Here is a 20,315-nt window from a genome sequence, read left to right as displayed (position 1 = left end):
AATTGAAAAGCAATTCAAATGAACTCAGAAAAGGTTGAAAGTTGGCATGGTATCATAATTTCATACAAATAGCATGTGCAAGAAAGTAGAGAGGGTTACGGCAAAAACTGGATGCACTTCGTGTACAAAATGGACAATCTCTTTCGAAGTATCAGGGTTTCCGACGAAAACTGAACTGTTACAAAGGCATTTCATTTTTTAAATAACCTAAGCATTACTAAATTGAATATAATGATAAAACACACTAATATTAAACATAAGAAAAAAGAATCACTGAAAAAACTTTTTTCAAAGTTAAGTTATTCACAAACTAGTGATTCACACAAATTTCAAATAATTCAAAATTTAAACTATTCAAATTTGAAATCTACCGGCACTAACAGAAAGTTTGTAATTTTTTGTACCTAAAGCAAAAATATTCACAAAGAAACTCTAAATACAGCAAAAAACAACTCAAAAATAAATAAAACAAAAAAATAAAGCAAAAAAATAAAGCAAAAAAAAAAGCCCGCCTACTCGGCCAAAGCGGCCTGCATACGACTAGCGACACAACCTTTCGTTGGGCCAGGATGCAGGCCCGCGAAGCCCCAGTAGGCCCACTAGGCGAAGAGGACAGGTAGGCCCAGTAGGCCTGGTTAGGAGAGAAGCTCGAGAGAGCTACCGCACTGGGGCTTATAAACCAGTGCGGTAGCCCCTCGACTAGCGAGGTGGGACTAAACTTGCCGCACCGCACCTGCGCCAGCGCACCCCCTTTAGTACCGGGTCGTGGCACAAACCGGTACTAAAGGGGGGGCCTTTAGTACCCGTTTGTGCCACCACCCGGTACTAAAGGGGGTCGCTTCCCGCCGCTTGGCCTGGCCAAAACAGGCCTTTAGTACCGGTTGGTGGCTCCAACCGGTACTAAAGGTGCCTTCTATATATACAACAGCTACGAAAATTTCAGTTTCCCTCTCTGTTCGTTCCTCTGTTCCGTCGTCTCCTCACCGTCGCCGCTCGTCTCCGTCGCCGCCCGTCCCGTCGCGTCGCCGCCCCGTCCCCGTCGCCGCCCCCGTCCCCGTCGCCGCCCTCGTCTCCGTCGCCGCCCCGGGACCGTCCCTGTCGCGCCGGCCCCGTCCCCGTCGCGCCGTCCCCGTCCCCATCGCGCCGTCCCCGCCGTCGCCGCCCCGGCTGTCGCCTCGCTGTCGCCTCGCCGTCGCCGTCCCCCGCTGTGAGCCCTCCGGCCCCGAGCCCGTACACACACACACAAGCATGTTGAATTAGTTTAGATAATTAGTCTTTAATTAGTTTAGATTATTTAGATTATTATTTTGTATGTTTAATTACTTTAGATAATTAGTGTTTAATTAGTACACACGCACACACGTATTTTGTATGTTTAATTAGTTTAGATTATTTAGATTTTTTTTCACTATTATATATGTATGAATGCATGTTAGATGGATATAATTAGTGCTTAATCAGTTAGAAATTAGTGTTATATAGAAATGTTAGAAATTAGTGTTATATAGAAACGTTAGAAATTTTAGAAATTTTAGTGTTATTTAGATTATTTAGATTAGCATAATTAGTGTTATATAGAAATGTTAGAAATTTTAGTTATCAAAATCCTATCATTAAAAAAATGTTACTTTTTGCGGGCATATAGCTAGTATTTGTTCTCGAGATGCCCGGCCCGCATCCTCGCCGTCGACCCGTCCGCGACGACGTCCAGTCGACCCATGTCCGGGACTGGGCTCCGCCGGGCTGGCACTGGGAGGTGGTGCTTGGAGGGGCGCGCCGCTTGATGAGGAACCCGGCCCCGGGTCCCGTCGTCGACCCTGATCTCGTTTGGTGGCGTTCGCGTGGGCCAGTTTCGGTGCGGAGGGACCCGGCCCCGCCGGAGGTGGTACGTCGCCGTGTCAGGGAGGAGGACGAGCACGTCCATCGCTACATGGTTGCGTTAGAGGGCGGCAGGTTCTCCAATACGTGGCAGTATCTTCGGGGATCTCACTTCAGCTATGATCCTGTGAGGGTTCCTTCTCTTTGGGTGTCCACCGCCCGCGCCGGAGGAACCGCGAGTGTCCTAGATTCTTCTGTAGTATTCGATCTTTATTAGCTAATAGCCAGTGATGTACTATTCAATATTATATATTATTCAAGACGATGTATTCGAGATTATATCTATTATTCTAGACGATGTATTCGAGATTATATCTATTATTCGAGACGATGTAATTTGAATACTAAATTGTTTTATATTTCTTTTGGATTAGTTAAACAAAAGCTATGGCAGACAATACCGACAGAGAGGGAGAACAGACCATGTTCGATATGATACGCGGGCCAGATGATAATCAGAATGAAGAAGATTATGACGGCTCCGAATTTCTAAACAACACCGGAGAGGGTGATATGATATTCGATCGCGACGACGAAATTGATGAAGTCATGAACTACGATTATGACGATGACGAAGAACATGTTGATCCTGAAACAACAAAGACCGGCGAGGTATATATATTTATATAAGCAGGCATCTGGTGATCATCACATGTTTTAAATGACTTGAAGATATATTAACGAATCGATCTTTGTTCTTTCAGCCATCCGGATCGAGCAAATCTTCAGGCAAAATGACGAAACGAGGCCCGAACAAAAAGTTGAAGCCGGGCGTAAAGTACAATATTGAGGCATGCAGCCCTACTGGCAAACCATTAGCGCCTAAGAAGATTGCGGACAAGTTCGTTCGTCAGTGCGGAGTTCTTGTGAAGGACCAACTCCCGATCAAACTTCAAGAATGGAGAGAGCCAGCAAAGCCACGTCCAGATGTTACTTTTGTCGACAAGAATCAAAAAGATCTGCTTTGGGATACTCTCATGGAACATTTCACCCTACCAGATCATTTCACAGAAGCAGATGTGCAGAAAGTCAAGGAGGCTGCTCTTAGGATGATGGCGATTGCATTCAAGAACTACAAGAATCATGAATGGAACAAGTACGTCAAGGGAGGAAGGAAGACTCCAGTATTCAAGGGAACACTGGAGAACCAACGTGATCATTGGGACGATTTCGTGAAATTCAAGGATTCGGAATTAGCTAAGGAACGGTCGAGAATTAACAAGAAGAATGCCGAAAAAAGGATAAGTTCCATAAGCTGGGGCCAGGTGGCTATGCGGTGGCAATGCCTAAGTGGGATAAGTCTGAGAAAGAGATGGAGGATGCAGGTGTCACTCCGGCTACTAAGAGCTGGCCCCCCAGGGTCAGGACTTGGTTCTATGCGCATGGGGGGGAGTTGGACCTGGAGACAGGCAATGTTTCGACGAGGGCAAGTCTGAAGGGAGCCGACGATGCGATACTTGTTGCAATAGAAGAGGCACGAACGGGGGTGTTCCAGCCCAACAGAGAGAACGACGAGCTTACGCGTGCCCTGGGAAATCCTGAACACCCGGGAAGAACACGAGGCAAGGGCGCTATTCCGTGGTATGAGGGGTTTTCAGACTGGAACAACGACTACAGAACCCGTGCGAGAAAGAAGATTGCAGAGGAGAAGAAGAGGAAGATGGAGGAGGAGCAGAGGAAGCGGGACTATGAATGCCTTCAAGGCCTAGAAGCAAGTCAAGCGGAATTGGCAGTCAAATTCCAGCGGCAGCAGGAGCAGATCGACTCACTTACCCATCAAAGGGGGTCTCAGCAGCTGCAGCAGCTAGCGGATGATCCAGCATTGGATAGCACCGGCCCATCCATGCCGAGAAGCAGCGTGGGTTCCGTCCCGGACGACGCAATGCTGGGTAGATACCCCGTGGATGACATCACGGAGAACACTAACTGCGAGCTACACGTCAAAATGAAGAACATATCCATGAAGGTGGCGGACGGCTGTGCTTTCACAAATCCCCCCGAGGCAACCTTCCATTGCAACCCGATTCCAGCGGGCTATGCTCGTGTCTTGGTTGATGAGGTGGTGGACCCACCATATTCGGGGCTACAGCTTGACATTGCTGGAGGTGACGGCGAGCGCTTTCTCGGAGAGGCCAAACATCGTATCATCCTATGGAAAAAGGATTGCATCATCTTTCGAAGGCCACCGACACCGCGTCAGCCGAGTCCTCGTCGAAGTCCGCCACCGAGTCAGCAGACTCCCGCTCCTGCAAGTCCACCAAGTCCGGCAAAGTGTCAGGCCACTCCTCCTCCTCCAAGTCCGGCAAAGTGTCAGGACAATCCTCCTCCTCCAAGTCCGCCACAGCGTCAGACGTCCACTCCTCCTCCAAGTCCGGCACAACCTCAGGCCACTCCTCCTCGTCCAACTCAGCCCCGTCAGCCGTCTCCGCCGCCTCAGCAATCGCAGAAGAGACACCCCGCAGCTATGGTGCGTAGCGGTACGAGTCGAGGTAGTACAGGAAGTACAGGCGGAGGCAAGCGATATAAATATGGTCCAAGCCTCAAGCCTCTTCCGCAGAGGTCTTATGACAGGTCCGAGGAGGAAATCACAGCCATATCGAAGGCCGAGGTGGAAGCCCATTTTGCACCGAAACCGCCACCGCCGCCAAGGGAGAAAGTGCCTGAGGAAACGATTGACCACTTCATTCGTATGGCTCAACCACCAGCTCCCAAGCCTGTTGACACAGACTATGAGCGCCACATCAGGAAGTTAAATCGAGCACGTCTACAAAGGGAGGCGAGCACGTCTACATCGGGATCGAGCAAACAAGAAGCAGCTGCCAAAAAATGCGGGAAAACCATTCCCCAGCTGGGAGAACAGGCGGCGCAATCGATCCCCTCGCTTGTTGTGCCAACAACAGGTGACAGTACGCGCGCCCAATATTATTGTGGGCAAACAGTGCATGTTCCCGAGGTGGGCAATGTGGTAATAACGGAGGAGCATATAATGCAGGCTGAAGTTCTCAACATCACTGTTGGACAACTCCTCGAGATCGAGCCCATGCCTTTGCTTAGAGAGGATGAAGTAAAACGGAAATATGTCCGGGGCCAACCTTTGGTCGCGCCAGACAAGGTCAAGAACCTCCCAACGAGAATGTATGAATTGCATCAATGGTACATGAACATTACCAAGATTTCAGATCGATTGTCCCTCATGGTGAATGTCAAGCAGGACCATTACTACCATGAGAAAGCTGTGTCCGTTGAGTATTTAGAACTGTTTCAGTTATACAATCAAGACGCACTCGACAAATCTATCGTCAGTTGCTATTGTCTGTAAGTGATTTCTTTCTATAATTTAAGTCTCAAGCTAGCTGTAGTGATCCTTTTGATCAATCATTACCTGTAATTATCCTCACTATATTCTTTTCTGTGGTATTATGCAGGATGAAGATATATGAAATGAGAAAAGGTGGACGCTTTGGCATTGGGTTCATTGACCCAAACACCGTTAATGAATACACATGGAAGATAAATGAACGTCAGCAAAAGGACGTAGAGGACAGCATGCTAGAGTTCTTGAAGCGCCTCAAATACAATGAAGATATACTACTTCCTTACAACTTCCAGTGAGTCACACTGTCTTGTACTACAAATTCTCTGTTTTTGCCTACTAGCTAGCTACATGTTTTTGCTTACATATGCCCGCTTAATTAAGACATGCAAACGTGTGTGCATGCAGATTTCACTGGGTCTTGTGTATCATTAAAGTTGACGCCGGAACAATTGAAGTACTGGACTCACTAATCTCAGAAAAAACTGACTATAACATCTTGTATGGGATAGTCAACAGGTAATTTCAATCATTATTAACTATATATCTCGGCCTATTTAGTTCGTCATTTCATGATATGAACTATTTAATAACCCCTTTATTCATTTTCTTTGTCGGCGGACAGGGCTTGGGCAAGGTTCATCGCCGTCACGCCCGGCGAATGGAAAAAAAAGCTTAAATGGTTTCGACCCAAGGTAAGCAATTAAGTAGTACTAGCTAGCTAGCTAGCTGCCATCTCTTTAATTATCATGCTTGATTAATTTTTATCTAATCAAATTCCATTCTCGTAAAGGCCCTGAAGCAGGCGGGGACTGATCTGTGTGTATTCTGCGTTTGCGAGAACATTCGCATGATGGCGTCCGAAAGGAGCAGATCTCAAAGACAGGAATGGGTACGCTTGTCAGAACACTATTCATAATTTTTACACCATTATCGATATCTAGTCACACAACTAATACACATACATATTGATCTCCTTCTTAACAGTTCAAAGAGGTGCGGGAGAAGCTCAAAGAAACGGAGCGCGTAGAAGCACTTCAAGAGGAAATAGCGTGATTTTTGCTCGACCAGGTCATAAATCCGAAGGGAGAATTCTATTACCCGCTACCGCCCCCATGAAAACCACTTCCAATTGTCATCGTGCTCCGAAGGCAACATTCATATGTAGGAGAAATTGTATATAGCTATACATGTGTGTATGTGTGCATTAATTAATATGGTGGTTTGTGAGACATTGATGATATATATATGCATGATTGGTTCTACTAGAAATTCTATTTATTTATATATATATATATATATATATATATATATATATATATATATATATATATATATATGCATAACGTGTACAATGTATAGTATCGTAAAATACCAGCAAACGAAAAAGAATTAAAATGGAAACACAAAATTAAATGAAAAAGAAATCATAAAACTAAAAAAAAAAAACCTTATAGTACCGGTTGGTATTACCAACCGGTACTAAAGGGCTCCAGGCCCCCGGAGCTGGCTCGTGCCACGTGGTTGCCCTTTAGCACCGGTTCGTGCTGAACCGGTACTAAAGGGTGGGGGCCTTTAGTGACCACAATTTAGTGCCGGTTATGTAACCGGCACTACAGGGCCTTACGAACCGGTGCTAATGCCCGGTTCTGCACTAGTGGCACGACGAACTTTGGCAACAGTGCATACTCAGGGAGAACACTTCCTGATAATTTTTAGTGAGAGATCATCTTAAAATGCTACCGTCAATCAAAGCAAGATAAGATGCATAATGGATAAACATCACATGCAATCAATATAAGTGATATGATATGGCCATCATCATCTTGTGCTTGTGATCTCCATCTCCGAAGCACCATCATGATCACCATCATCACCGGCGCGACACCTTGATCTCCATCGTAGCATCATTGTCGTTTACGCCATCTATTGCTTCTACGACTATCGCTACCGCTTAGTGATAAAGTAGAGCAATTACAGGGCGTTTGCATTTCATACAATAAAGTGACAACCATATGGCTCCTGCCAGTTGCCGATAACTTCGGTTACAAAATATGATCATCTCATACAATAAAATATAGCATCATGTCTTGGCCATATCACATCACAACATGCCCTGCAAAAACAAGTTAGACGTCCTCTACTTTGTTGTTGCAAGTTTTACGTGGCTGCTACGGGCTTAAGCAAGAACCAATCTCACCTACGCATCAAAACCACAACGATAGTTTGTCAAGTTGATGCTGTTTAACCTTCACAAGGACCGGGCGTAGCCACACTCGGTTCAACTAAAGTTCGAGAAACTGACACCCGCTAGTCACCTGTGTGCAAAGCACGGCGGTAAAACCAGTCTCGCGTAAGCGTACGCGTAATGTCGGTCCGGGCCGCTTCATCCAACAATGCCGCCGAACCAAAGTATGACATGCTGGTAAGCAGTATGACTTATATCGCCCACATCTCACTTGTGTTCTACTCGTGCATATAACATCAAACCATAAAACCTAGGCTCTGATGCCACTGTTGGGGAACGTAGTAATTTCAAAAAATTTCCTACGCACACGCAAGATCATGGTGATGCATAGCAACGAGAGGGGAGAGTGTCGTCAACGTACCCTCGTAGACCGAAGCGGAAGCGTTGACACAACATAGAGGAAGTAGTTGTACGTCTTCCCGGTCCAACCGATCCAAGCACCGTTACTCCGGCACCTCCGAGTTCTTGACACACGTACAACTCGATGACGCACCCCGGGCTCCGATCCAACATAGCTTCAGGGAGGAGTTCCGTCAGCACGATGGCGTGGTGACGATCTTGATGTTCAACCGTCGTAGGGCTTCGCCTAACCACCGCTATAATATGACCGAGGTGTAATATCGTGGAGGGGTGCACCGCACACGGCTAAGCAACGATCACGAAGATCAACATGTGTGTCTATGGAGTGCCCCCAGCCCCCCTATATAAGGGAGCCAAGGGGAGGGGGCGGCCGGCCAATGAGGGCGCGCCAAGGGGGGAGTCCTACTCCCTCCGGGAGTAGGACTCCCCTTCTTTCCTAGTTGGAGGAGGAGAAGGGGGGAAAGAGGAGGAAGAGGGGAAGGAAAGGGGGGGCGCCGCCCCCTTCCCTTGTCCTATTCGGACTAGGAAGGGGAGGGGCGCACCGCCCCCTCCTGCCTCCTTCCCTCTTCTCCCTCAAGGCCCATGTAGGCCCAATAACCCCCCGGGGGGTTCCGGTAACCTCCCGGTACTCCGGTAAAATGCCGATTTCATCCGGAACGATTCCGATGTCCAAATATAGGCTTCCAATATATTGATCTCTATGTCTCGACCATTTCGAGACCCCTCGTCATGTCCGTGATCACATCCGGGACTCCGTACAACCTTCGGTACATCAAAATACATAAACTCATAAAGAAACTGTCATCGTAACTTTAAGCGTGCGGACCCTACGGTTCGAGAACAATGTAGACATGACCGAGGCACGTCTCCGGTCAATAACCAATAGCGGGATCTGGATGCCCATATTGGTTCCTACATATTCTACGAAGATCTTTATCGGTCAGACCGCATAACAACATACATTAACGTTGTTCCCTTTGTCATCCGTATGTTACTTACCCGAGATTCGATCGTCGGTATCCAATACCTAGTTCAATCTCGTTACCGGCAAGTCTCTTTACTCGTTCCGTAATACATCATCTCGCAACTAACTCATTAGTTGGAATGCTTGCAAGGCTTAAGTGATGTGCATTACCGAGAGGGCCCAGAGATACCTCTCCGACATTCGGAGTGACAAATCCTAATCTCGAAATATGCCAACCCAACAAGTACCTTTCGAGACACCTGTAGAGCACCTTTATAATCACCCAGTTACGTTGTGACGTTTGGTAGCACACAAAGTGTTCCACCGGTAAACGGGAGTTGCATAATCTCATAGTCATAGGAACATGTATAAGTCATGAAGAAATCAATAGCAACACACTAAACGATCCGGTGCTAAGCTAACGGAATGGGTCATGTCAATCAGATCATTCAACTAATGATGTGATCTCGTTAGTCAAATAACAACTCTTTGTTCATGGTTAGGAAACATAACCATCTTTGATTAACAAGCTAGTCAAGTAGAGGCATACTAGTGACACTCTGTTTGTCTGTATATTCACACATGTATTATGTTTCCGGTTAATACAATTCTAGCATGAATAATAAACATTTATCATCATATAAGGAAATAAATAATAACTTTATTATTGCCTCTAGGGCATATTTCCTTCACCCCCCCTCACGGACGGCGCCGCCGCTGGCACCTGGAGGGGGAAACGGACGCGTCGGGTCTACACGGAGGGGATCTTGCCATTGGTCTGGCCCAAATGTTGCTCTAAAGTGTTCCTATGGGCTGACCTAACACAACCGGGTGGATAGGTCCACTGCACAAAGCCCGTCCGTGCAAAGTCAAAGGGCTAGATCCCGTGGTCAAACGCTACAGGGTTAGGCGGGACGGGGGCCCTGGGTGGTAGCAATGCCACCTGAGCATCGCACCGGGCCCTCATACATGCGGGGTGGTGTGGTGGCATGTCCGAAGAGGCGGCACGCGTCTCCGGGGTGTGCTCCCCTCACAGACGGCGCCGCCGCCGACACCTGGAAGGGGCAAACGGACGCATCGGGTCTACACGGAGGGGATCTTGCCGTGGGTCTGGCCCGGACGTTGCTCCAAAGTGTTCCTATGGGCTGACCTAACACAACCGGGTGGATAGGTCCACTGCTCAAAGCCCGTCCGTGCAAAGTCAAAGGGCTAGATCCCATGGTCAAACTCTATAAGGTTAGGCGGGATGGGGGCCCTCGGGGGGTAGCAATGCCACCCGAGCGTCGCACCGAGCCCTCATACATGCGGGGTGGTGTGGTGGCATGTCCGAAGAGGCGACACACGTCTCCGGGGTGTGCCCCCCCCCCTCACGGACAGCGTCGCCGCCGGCACCTGGAAAGGGCAAATGGACGCGTCGGGTCTACACGGAGGGGATCTTGCTGTGTGTCTGGCCGGATGTTGCTCCAAAGTGTTCCTATGGGCTGACCTAACACAACCGGGTGGATTGGTCCATTGCTCAAAGCCGTCCGTGCAAAGTAAAAGGGCTAGATCCCGTGTTCAAACGCTACAGGGTTAGGCGGGACGGGGGGCCTGGGGGGTAGCAATGCCACCCGAGCGTCGCTCCGGGCCCTCATACATGCGGGGTGGTGTGGTGGCATGTCTGAAGAGGCGGCACGCGTCTCCGGGGTGTGCCCCCTCTCACGGACGGCGCCGCCACCGGCACCTTGAGGGGGGAAACGGACGCGTCAGGTCTACACGGAGGGGATCTTGCCATTGGTCTGGCCCGGATGTTGCTCTAAAGTGTTCCTATGGGTTGACCTTACACAACCGGGTGGATAGGTCCACTGCTCAAAGCCAGTCCGTGCAAAGTCAAAGGGCTAGATCCCGTGGTCAAACGCTATAGGGTTAGGCGGGACGGGGGCCCTGGGGGGGTAGCAATGCCACCCGAGCGTCGCACCGGGCCCTCATACATGCGGGGTGGTGTGGTGGCATGTCCGAAGAGGCCGCACGCATCTCCAGGGTGTGCCTCCCCTAACGGACGGCGCTGCCGCCGGCAACTAGAGGGGGGAAACGGACGCGTCGGGTCTACACGGAGAGGATCTTGCCGTGGGTCTGGCCCGGATGTTGCTCCAAGGTGTTCCTATGGGTTGACCTAACACAGTCGGGTGGATAGGTCCACTGCTCAAAGCCTGTCCGATCAAAGTCAAAGGGCTAGATCCCGTGGTCAAACGCTACAGGGTTAGGCGGGATGGGGGCCCTCGGGGGGTAGCAATGCCACCCGAGCGTCGCACCGGGCCCTCATACATGTGGGATGGTGTGGTGGCATGTCCGAAGAGGCGACACACGTCTTTGGTGTGTGCCCCCCCCCCTAACGGACGGCGCCGCCGCCGGCACCTGGAAGGGGCAAACGGACGCGTCGGGTCTACACGGAGGTGATCTTGCCGTGGGTCTGGCCCGGATGTGTCTCCAAAGTGTTCCTATGGGCTGACCTAACACAACAGGGTGGATAGGTCCACTGCTCAACGCCCGTCCGTGCAAAGTCAAAGGTCCAGATCTCGTGGTCAAACGCTAAGGGTTAGGTGGGACGGGGGCCCTGGGGGGTAGCAATGCCACCCGAGCATCGCACCGGGCCCTCATACATGCGGGTAGGTGTGGTGGCATGTCCGAAGAGGCGGCACGCGTCTCCGGGGTGTGCCCCCCCTCACGGACGGCGCTGCCGCCGGCACCTGGAGGGGGGAAACGAACGCGTCGGGTCTACACGGAGGGGATCTTGCCGTGGGTCTGGCCTGGATGTTGCTCCAAAGTGTTCCTATGGGCTGACCTAACACAATCGGGTGGATAGGTCCACTGGTCAAAGCCCGTCCGTGCAAACTCAAAGGGCTAGATCCCGTGCTCAAACGCTACAGGGTTAGGCGGGACGGGGGCCCTCGGGGGGTAGCAATGCCACCCGAGTGTCGTATCGGGCCCTCATACATGAGGGGTGGTGTGGTGGCATGTCCGAAGAGGCGAAACGCGTCTCCGGGAGTGCCCCCGCCTCACAGACGGCGCCGCCGCCGGCACTTGGAAGGGGCAAACGGACGCGTCGGGTCTACACGGAGGGGATCTTGCCGTGAGTGTAGCCCGGATGTTGCTCCAAAGTGTTCCTATGGGCTGACCTAACACAATCGGGTGGATACGTCCACTGGTCAAAGCCCGTCCATGCAAAGTCAAATGGCTAGATCCCGTGGTCAAACGCTACAGGGTTAGAGGGGACGGGGGCCCTCGGGGGTTGCAATGCCACCCGAGTGTCGTATCGGGCCCTCATACATGCGGAGTGGTGTGGTGGCATGTCCGAAGAGGCGACACGCATCTCCGGGGTGTGCCCCCCCCCTCACAGACGGCGCCGCCGCCGGCACCTCGAATGGGTAAACGGACGCGTCGGGTCTACACGGAGGGGATCCTGCCGTGGGTGTAGTCCGGATGTTGCTCCAAAGTGTTCCTATGGGATGACCTAACACAACTGGGTGGATAGGTCCACTGCTCAAAGTCCGTCCGTGCAAAGTCAAAGGGCTAGATCCCGTGGTCAAACGCTATAGGGTTAGGCGGGACGGGGGCCCTGGGGGTAGCAATGCCACCCGAGCGTCGCACCGGGCCCTCATACATGCGGGGTGGTGTGGTGGCATGTGCGAAGAGGCGGCACGCGTCTCCGGGTTGTGCCCCCCCCCTCACGGACGGCGCCGCCGCCGGCACCTGGAGGGGGGAAACGGACGCGTCGGGTCTACACGGAGGGGATCTTGCCGTTGGTCCAGCCCAGATGTTGCTCTAAAGTGTTCCTATGGGCTGACCTAACACAACCGGGTGGATAGGTCCACTGCACAAAGCCCGTCCGTGCAAAGTCAAAGGGCTAGATCCCGTGGTCAAACGCAACAGTGTTAGGCGGGACGGGGGCCCTGGGGGTAGCAATGCCACCTGAGCGTCGCACCGGGCCCTCATACGTGCGGGGTGGTGTGGTGGCATGTCCGAAGAGGCAGCACGCATCTCCGGGGTGTGCTCCCCCTCACGGACGGCGCCACCGCCGGCACCTGGAAGGGGCAAACGGACGCGTCGGGTCTACACGGAGGGGATCTTGCCGTGGGTCTGGCCCAAACGTTCCTCCAAAGTGTTCCTATGGGCTCACCTAACACAACCGGGTGGATAGGTCCACTACTCAAAGCCCGTCCGTGCCAAGTCAAAGGGCTAGATCCCAAGGTCAAACGCTACAGGGTTAGGCGGGACGGGGGCCCTTGGGGGGTAGCAATGCCACCCGAGCGTCGCACCGGGCCCTCATACATGCGGGATGGTGTGGTGGCATGTCTGAAGAGGTGACACACGTCTCCGGGGTGTGCCCCCCGCCCGTCACGGACGGTGCCACCGTCGGCACCTGGAAGGGGCAAACGGACGCGTCGGGTCTACACGGAGGGGATCTTGCCGTGGGTGTGGCCCGGATGTTGCTCCAAAGTGTTCCTATGGGCTGACCTAACACAACCGGGTGGATAGGTCCACTGCTCAAAGCCCGTTCGTGCAAAGTAAAAGGGCTAGATCCCATGGTCAAACGCTACAGGGTTAGGCAGGACGGGGTCCCTGGGGGGTAGCAATGCCACCCGAGCGTCGCACCGGGCCCTCATACATGCGGGGTGGTGTGGTGGCATGTCCGAAGAGGCGGCACGCGTCTCCGGGGTGTGCCCCCCTCACAGACGAAGCCGCCGCCGGCACCTGGAGGGAGAAAACGAACGCGTCGGGTCTACACGGAGGGGATCTTGCCGTTGATCTGGCCCAGATGTTGCTCTAAAGTGTTCCTATGGGCTGACCTAACAAAACCGGGTGGATAGGTCCACTGCACAAAGCCCGTCCGTGCAAAGTCAAAGGGCTGATCCCATGGTCAAACGCTACAGGGTTAGGCGGGATGGGGGCCCTGAGGGGGTAGCAATGCCACATGAGCGTCGCTCCGGGCCCTCATACATGCGGGGTGGTGTGGTGGCATGTCCGAAGAGGCGGCACACATCTCCGGGGTGTGCTCCCCTTCACGGACGGCGCCGCCGCCGGCACCTGGAAGGGGCAAATGGATGCGTCGGGTCTACACGGAGGGGATCTTGCCGTGGGCCTGGCCCGGACGTTCCTCCAAAGTGTTCCTATGGGCTGACCTAACACAACCGGGTGGATAGGTCCACTGCTCAAAGCCCGTCCGTGCAAAGTCAAAGGGCTAGATCCCATGGTCAAACGCTACCGGGTTAGGCGGGACGGGGGCCCTCGGAGGGTAGCAATGCCACCCGAGCGTCGCACCGAGCCCTCATACATGATGGGTGGTGTGGTGGCATGTCCGAAGAGGCGGCACGCATCTCCGGGGTGTGCTCCCCCTCACGGACGGCGCCGCCGCCGGCACCTGGAAGGGGCAAACGGACGCGTCGGGTCTACACGGAGGTGATCTTGTCGTGGGTCTGGCCCGGATGTGTCTCCAAAGTGTTCCTATGGGCTGACCTAACACAACCGGGTGGATAGGTCCACTACTCAAAGCCCGTCCGTGCAAAGTCAAAGGGCCAGATCCCGTGGTCAAACGCTATAGGGTTAGGTGGGACGGGGGCCCTGGGGGGTAGCAATGCCACCCGAGCATCGTACCGGGCCCTCATACATGCGGGTAGGTGTGGTGGCATGTCCGAAGAGGCGGCACGCGTCTCCGGGGTGTGCCCCCCCCCTCACGGACGGCGCCGCCGCCGGCACCTGGAGGGGGGAAACGAACGCGTCGGGTCTACACGGAGGGGATCTTGCCGTGGGTCTGGCCCGGATGTTGCTCCAAAGTGTTCCTATGGGCTGACCTAACGCAATCGGGTGGATAGGTCCACTGGTCAAAGCCCGTCCGTGCAAAGTCAAAGGGCTAGATCCCGTGCTCAAACGCTACAGGGTTAGGCGGGACGGGGGCCCTCGGGGGGTAGCAATGCCACCCGAGTGTCGTATCGGGCCCTCATACATGCGGGGTGGTGTGGTGGCATGTCCGAAGAGGCGAAACGCGTCTCCGGGAGTGCCCCCGCCTCACAGACGGCGCCGCCGCCGGCACCTGGAAGGGGCAAACGGACGCGTCGGGTCTACACGGAGGGGATCTTGCCGTGGGTGTAGCCCGGATGTTGCTCCAAAGTGTTCCTATGGGCTGACCTAACACAATCGGGTGGATAGGTCCACTGGTCAAAGCCCGTCTGTGCAAAGTCAAATGGCTAGATCCCGTGGTCAAACGCTACAGGGTTAGGCGGGACGGGGGCCCTCGGGGGGTTGCAATGCCACCCGAGTGTCGTATCGGGCCCTCATACATGCGGAGTGGTGTGGTGGCATGTCCGAAGAGGCGACACGCATCTCCGGGGTGTGCCAACCCCTCACAGACGGCGCCGCCGCCGGCACCTCGAATGGGCAAACGGACGCGTCGGGTCTACACGGAGGGGATCTTGCCGTGGGTGTAGTCCGGATGTTGCTCCAAAGTGTTCCTATGGGATGACCTAACACAACTGGGTGGATAGGTCCACTGCTCAAAGTCCGTCCGTGCAAAGTCAAAGGGCTAGATCCCGTGGTCAAACGCTATAGGGTTAGGCGGGACGGGGGCCCTGGGGGTAGCAATGCCACCCGAGCGTCGCACCGGGCCCTCATACATGCGGGGCGGTGTGGTGGCATGTGCGAAGAGGCGGCACGCGTCTCCGGGTTGTGCCCCCCCTCACGGACGGCGCCGCCGCCGGCACCTGGAGGGGGGAAACGGACGCGTCGGGTCTACACGGAGGGGATCTTGCCATTGGTCCGGCCCAGATGTTGCTCTAAAGTGTTCCTATGGGCTGACCTAACACAACCGGGTGGATAGGTCCACTGCACAAAGCCCGTCCGTGCAAAGTCAAAGGGCTAGATCCCGTGGTCAAACGCAACAGTGTTAGGCGGGACGGGGGCCCTGGGGGTAGCAATGCCTCCTGAGCGTCGCACCGGGCCCTCATACATGCGGGGTGGTGTGGTGGCATGTCCGGAGAGGCAGCACGCATCTCCGGGGTGTGCTCCCCCTCACGGACGGCGCCACCGCCGGCACCTGGAAGGGGCAAACGGACGCGTCGGGTCTACACAGAGGGGATCTTGCCGTGGGTCTGGCCCGAACGTTCCTCCAAAGTGTTCCTATGGGCTCACGTAACACAACCGGGTGGATAGGTCCACTGCACAAAGCCCGTCCGTGCAAAGTCAAAGGGCTAGATCCCAAGGTCAAACGCTACAGGGTTAGGCGGGACGGGGGCCCTCGAGGGGTAGCAATGCCACTCGAGCGTCGCACCGGGCCCTCATACATGTGGGGTGGTGTGGTGGCATGTCTGAAGAGGCGACACACGTCTCCGGGGTGTGCCCCCCGCCCGTCACGGACGGTGCCGCCGTCGGCACCTGGAAGGGGCAAACGGACGCGTCGGGTCTACACGGAGGGGATCTTGCCGTGGGTGTGGCCCGGATGTTGCTCCAAAGTGTTCCTATGGGCTGACCTAACACAACCGGGTGGATAGGTCCACTGCTCAAAGCCCGTCCGTGCAAAGTCAAAGGGCTAGATCCCATGGTCAAACGCTACAGGGTTAGGCAGGACGGGGGCCCTGGGAGGTAGCAATGCCACCCGAGCGTCGCACCGGGCCCTCATACATGCGGGGTGGTGTGGTGGCATGTCCGAAGAGGCGGCACGCGTCTCCGGGGTGTGCCCCCCTCACAGACGGCACCGCCGCCGGCACGTGGAGGGAGAAAACGAACGCGTCGCGTCTACACGGAGGGGATCTTGCCGTTGATCTGGCCCAGATGTTGCTCTAAAGTGTTCCTATGGGCTGACCTAACACAACCAGGTGGATAGGTCCACTGCACAAAGCCCGTCCGTGCAAAGTCAAAGGGCTAGATCCCGTGGTCAAACGCTACAGGGTTAGGCGGGACGGGGGCCCTGAGGGGGTAGCAATGCCACCTGAGCGTCGCTCCGGGCCCTCATACATGCGGGGTGGTGTGGTGGCATGTCCGAAGAGGCAGCACACATCTCCGGGGTGTGCTCCCCCTCACGGACGGCGCCGCCGCCGGCACCTGGAAGGGGCAAACGGACGCGTCGGGTCTACACGGAGGGGATCTTGCCGTGGGCCTGGCCCGGACGTTCCTCCAAAGTGTTCCTATTGTCTGACCTAACACAACCGGGTGGATAGGTCCACTGCTCAAAGCCCGTCCGTGTAAAGTCAAAGGGCTAGATCCCATGGTCAAACGCTACAGGGTTAGGCGGGACGGGGGCCCTCGGGGGGTAGCAATGCCACACGAGCGTCGCACCGGGCCCTCATACATGCGAGGTGGTGTGGTGGCATGTAAGAAGAGGCGGCACGCATCTTCGGGGTGTGCTCCCCCTCACGGACGGCGCCGCTGTTGGCACCTGGAAGGGGCAAACGGACGCGTCGGGTCTACACGGAGGGGATCTTGCCGTGGGTCTGGCCCGGATGTTGCTCCAAAGTGTTCCTACGGGCTGACCTAACACAACCGGGTGGATAGGTCCACTGCTCAAAGCCCGTCCGTGCAAAGTCAAAGTGCTAGATCCCGTGGTCAAACGCTACAGGGTTAGGCGGGACGGGGGCCCTGGGGGGTAGCAATGCCACCCGAGCGTCGCACCTGGTCCTCATACATGCGGGGTGGTGTGGTGTCATGGCTAAAGAGGCGGCACGCTTCTCCGGGGTGTGCCCCCCTCACGGTCGGCGCCGCCGCCGCCACCTGGAGGGGGGAAACGGACGCGTCGCGTCTACACGAAGGGGATCTTGCCATTGGTCTGGCCCGGATGTTGCTCTAAAGTGTTCCTATGGGCTGACCTAACACAACCGGATGGATAGGTCCACTGCTCAAAGCCAGTCCATGCAAAGTCAAAGGGCTAGATCCCATCGTCAAACGCTACAGGGTTAGGCGGGACGGCGGCCCTAGGGGGGAGGGGGGGTAGCAATGTCACCCGAGCGTCGCATCGGGCCCTCATACATGCGGGGTGGTGTGGTGGCATGTCCGAAGAGGCGGCACGCGTCTCTAGGGTGTGCCCTCCCCCCTCACGGACGGCGCCGCCGCCGGCACCTGGAGGGGGGAAACGGACGCGTCGGGTCTGCACGGAGGGGATCTTGCCGTGGGTCTGGCCCGGATGTTGCTCCAAAGTGTTCCTATGGGCTGACCTAACACAATCGGGTGGATAGGTCCACTGCTCAAAGCCCGTCCGTGCAAAGTCAAAGGGCTAGATCCCGTGGTCAAAAGCTACAGGGTTAGGCGGGATGGGGGCCCTCGGGGGGTAGCAATGCCACCCGAGCGTCGCACCGGGCCCTCGTACATGCGGGGTGGTGTGGTGGCATGTCCGAAGAGGCGACACACGTCTCTGGGGTGTGCCCTCCCTCACGGACGGCGCCGCCGCCGGCACCTGGAAGGAGCAAACGGACGCGTCGGGTCTACATGGAGGGGATCTTGCCGTGGGACTGGCCCGGATGTTGCTCCAAAGTGTTACTATGGGCTGACCTAACACAACCGGGTGGATAGGTCCACTCCTCAAAGCCCGTCCATGCAAAGTCAAAGGGCTAGATCCCCTGGTCAAACGCTACAGGGTTAGGCGGGACGGGGGCCCTGGGGGGTAGCAATGCCACCCGAGCATCGCACAAGGCCCTCCTACATGCGGGGTGGTGTGGTGGCATGTCCGAAGAGGCGGCACGCGTCTCCGGGATGTGCCCCCCCCCCTCACGGATGGCGCCGCCGCCGGCACCTGGAGGGGGAAACGAACGCGTCGGGTCTACACGGAGGGGATCTTGCCGTGGGTCTGGCCGATGTTGCTCCAAAGTGTTCCTATGGGCTGACCTAACACAATCGGGTGGTTAGGTCCACTGGTCAAAGCCCGTCCGTGCGAAGTCAAAGGGCTAGATCCCGTGGTCAAACGCTATAGGGTTAGGCGGGACGGGAGCCCTCGGGGGGTAGCAATGCCGCCCGAGTGTCGTATCGGGCCCTCATACATGCGGGGTGGTGTGGTGGCATGTCCGAAGAGGCGACACGCGTCTCCGGGGTGTGCCCCCCCTCACAGACGGCGCCACCGCCAGCACCTGGAAGGGGCAAACGGACGCGTCGGGTCTACACGGAAGGGATCTTGCCATGGGTGTACCCCGGATGTTGCTCCAAAGTGTTCCTATGGGCTGACCTAACACAACCGGGTGGATAGGTCCACTGCTCAAAGCCCGTCTGTGCAAAGTGAAAGGGCTAGATGCCGTGGTCAAACGCTATAGGGTTAGGCGGGACGGGGGCCCTCGGGGTAGCAATGCCACCCGAGCATCGCACCGGGCCTCATAAATGCGGGGTGGTGTGGTGGCATGTGCGAAGAGGCGGCATGCGTCTCCGGGGTGTGCCCCCCTCACGGACGGCGCCGCTGCCGGCACCTGGAGGGGGGAAACAGACGCGTCGGGTCTACACGGAGGGGATCTTGCCATTGGTCTGGCCCAAATCTTGCTCTAAAGTGTTCCTACGGGCTGACCTAACACAACCGGGTAGATAGGTCCACTGCACAAAGCCCACCCGTGCAAAGTCAAAGGGCTAGATCCCAGGGTCAAACGCTACAGGGTTAGGCGAGACGGGGGCCCTGGGGGGGGGGTAGCAATGCCACCCGAGCGTCGCATCGGGCCCTCATACATGCGGGGTGGTGTGGTGGCATGTCTGAAGAGGCGGCACGCGTCTTCGGGGTGTGCCCCCCTCACGGACGGAGCCGCCGCCGGCACCTGGACGGGGGAAACGGACGCGTCGGGTCTACACGAAGGGGATCTTGCCATTGGTCTGGCCCGGATGTTGCTCTAAAGTGTTCCTATGGACTGACCTAACATAACAGGATGGATAGGTCCACTGCTCAAAGCCCGTCCGTGCAAGGTCAAAGGGCTAGATCCCATGGTCAAACGTTACAGGGTTAGGCGGGACGGCGGCCCTGGGGGGAGGGGGGTAGCAATGTCACCCGAGCGTCGCATCGGGCCCTCATACATGCGGGGTGGTCTGGTGGCATGTCCGAAGAGGTGGCACGCGTCTCGAGGGTGTGCCCCCCCTCACGGACGGCGCCGCCGCCGGCACCTGGAGGGGGGAAACGGACGTGTCGGGTCTACACGGAGGGGATCTTGCCGTGGGTCTGGCCCGGATGTTGCTCCAAAGTGTTCCTATGGGCTGACCTAACACAATCGGGTGGATAGGTCCACCGCTCAAAGCCCGTCCGTGCAAAGTCAAAGGGCTAGATCCCATGGTCAAACGCTACAGGGTTAGGCAGGACGGGGGCCCTGGGGGTAGCAATGCCACCCGAGCGTCGCACCGGGCCCTCATACATGCGGGGTGGTGTGGTGGCATGTCTGAAGAGGCGGCACGCGTCTCCGGGGTGTGCCCCCCCTCACGGACGGCGCCGCCGCAGGCACCTGGAGGGGGGAAACGGACGCGTCGGGTCTACACGAAGGGGATCTTGCCATTGGTCTGGCCCGGATGTTGCTCTAAAGTGTTCCTATGGGCTGACCTAACACAACCGGATGGATAGGTCCACTGCTCAAAGC

This window comes from Triticum aestivum, chromosome 3B (assembly GCF_018294505.1).
Source record: "Triticum aestivum cultivar Chinese Spring chromosome 3B, IWGSC CS RefSeq v2.1, whole genome shotgun sequence".
Classification (NCBI taxonomy): Eukaryota; Viridiplantae; Streptophyta; class Magnoliopsida; order Poales; family Poaceae; genus Triticum; species Triticum aestivum.
This window is presented reverse-complemented; position numbering follows the sequence as displayed.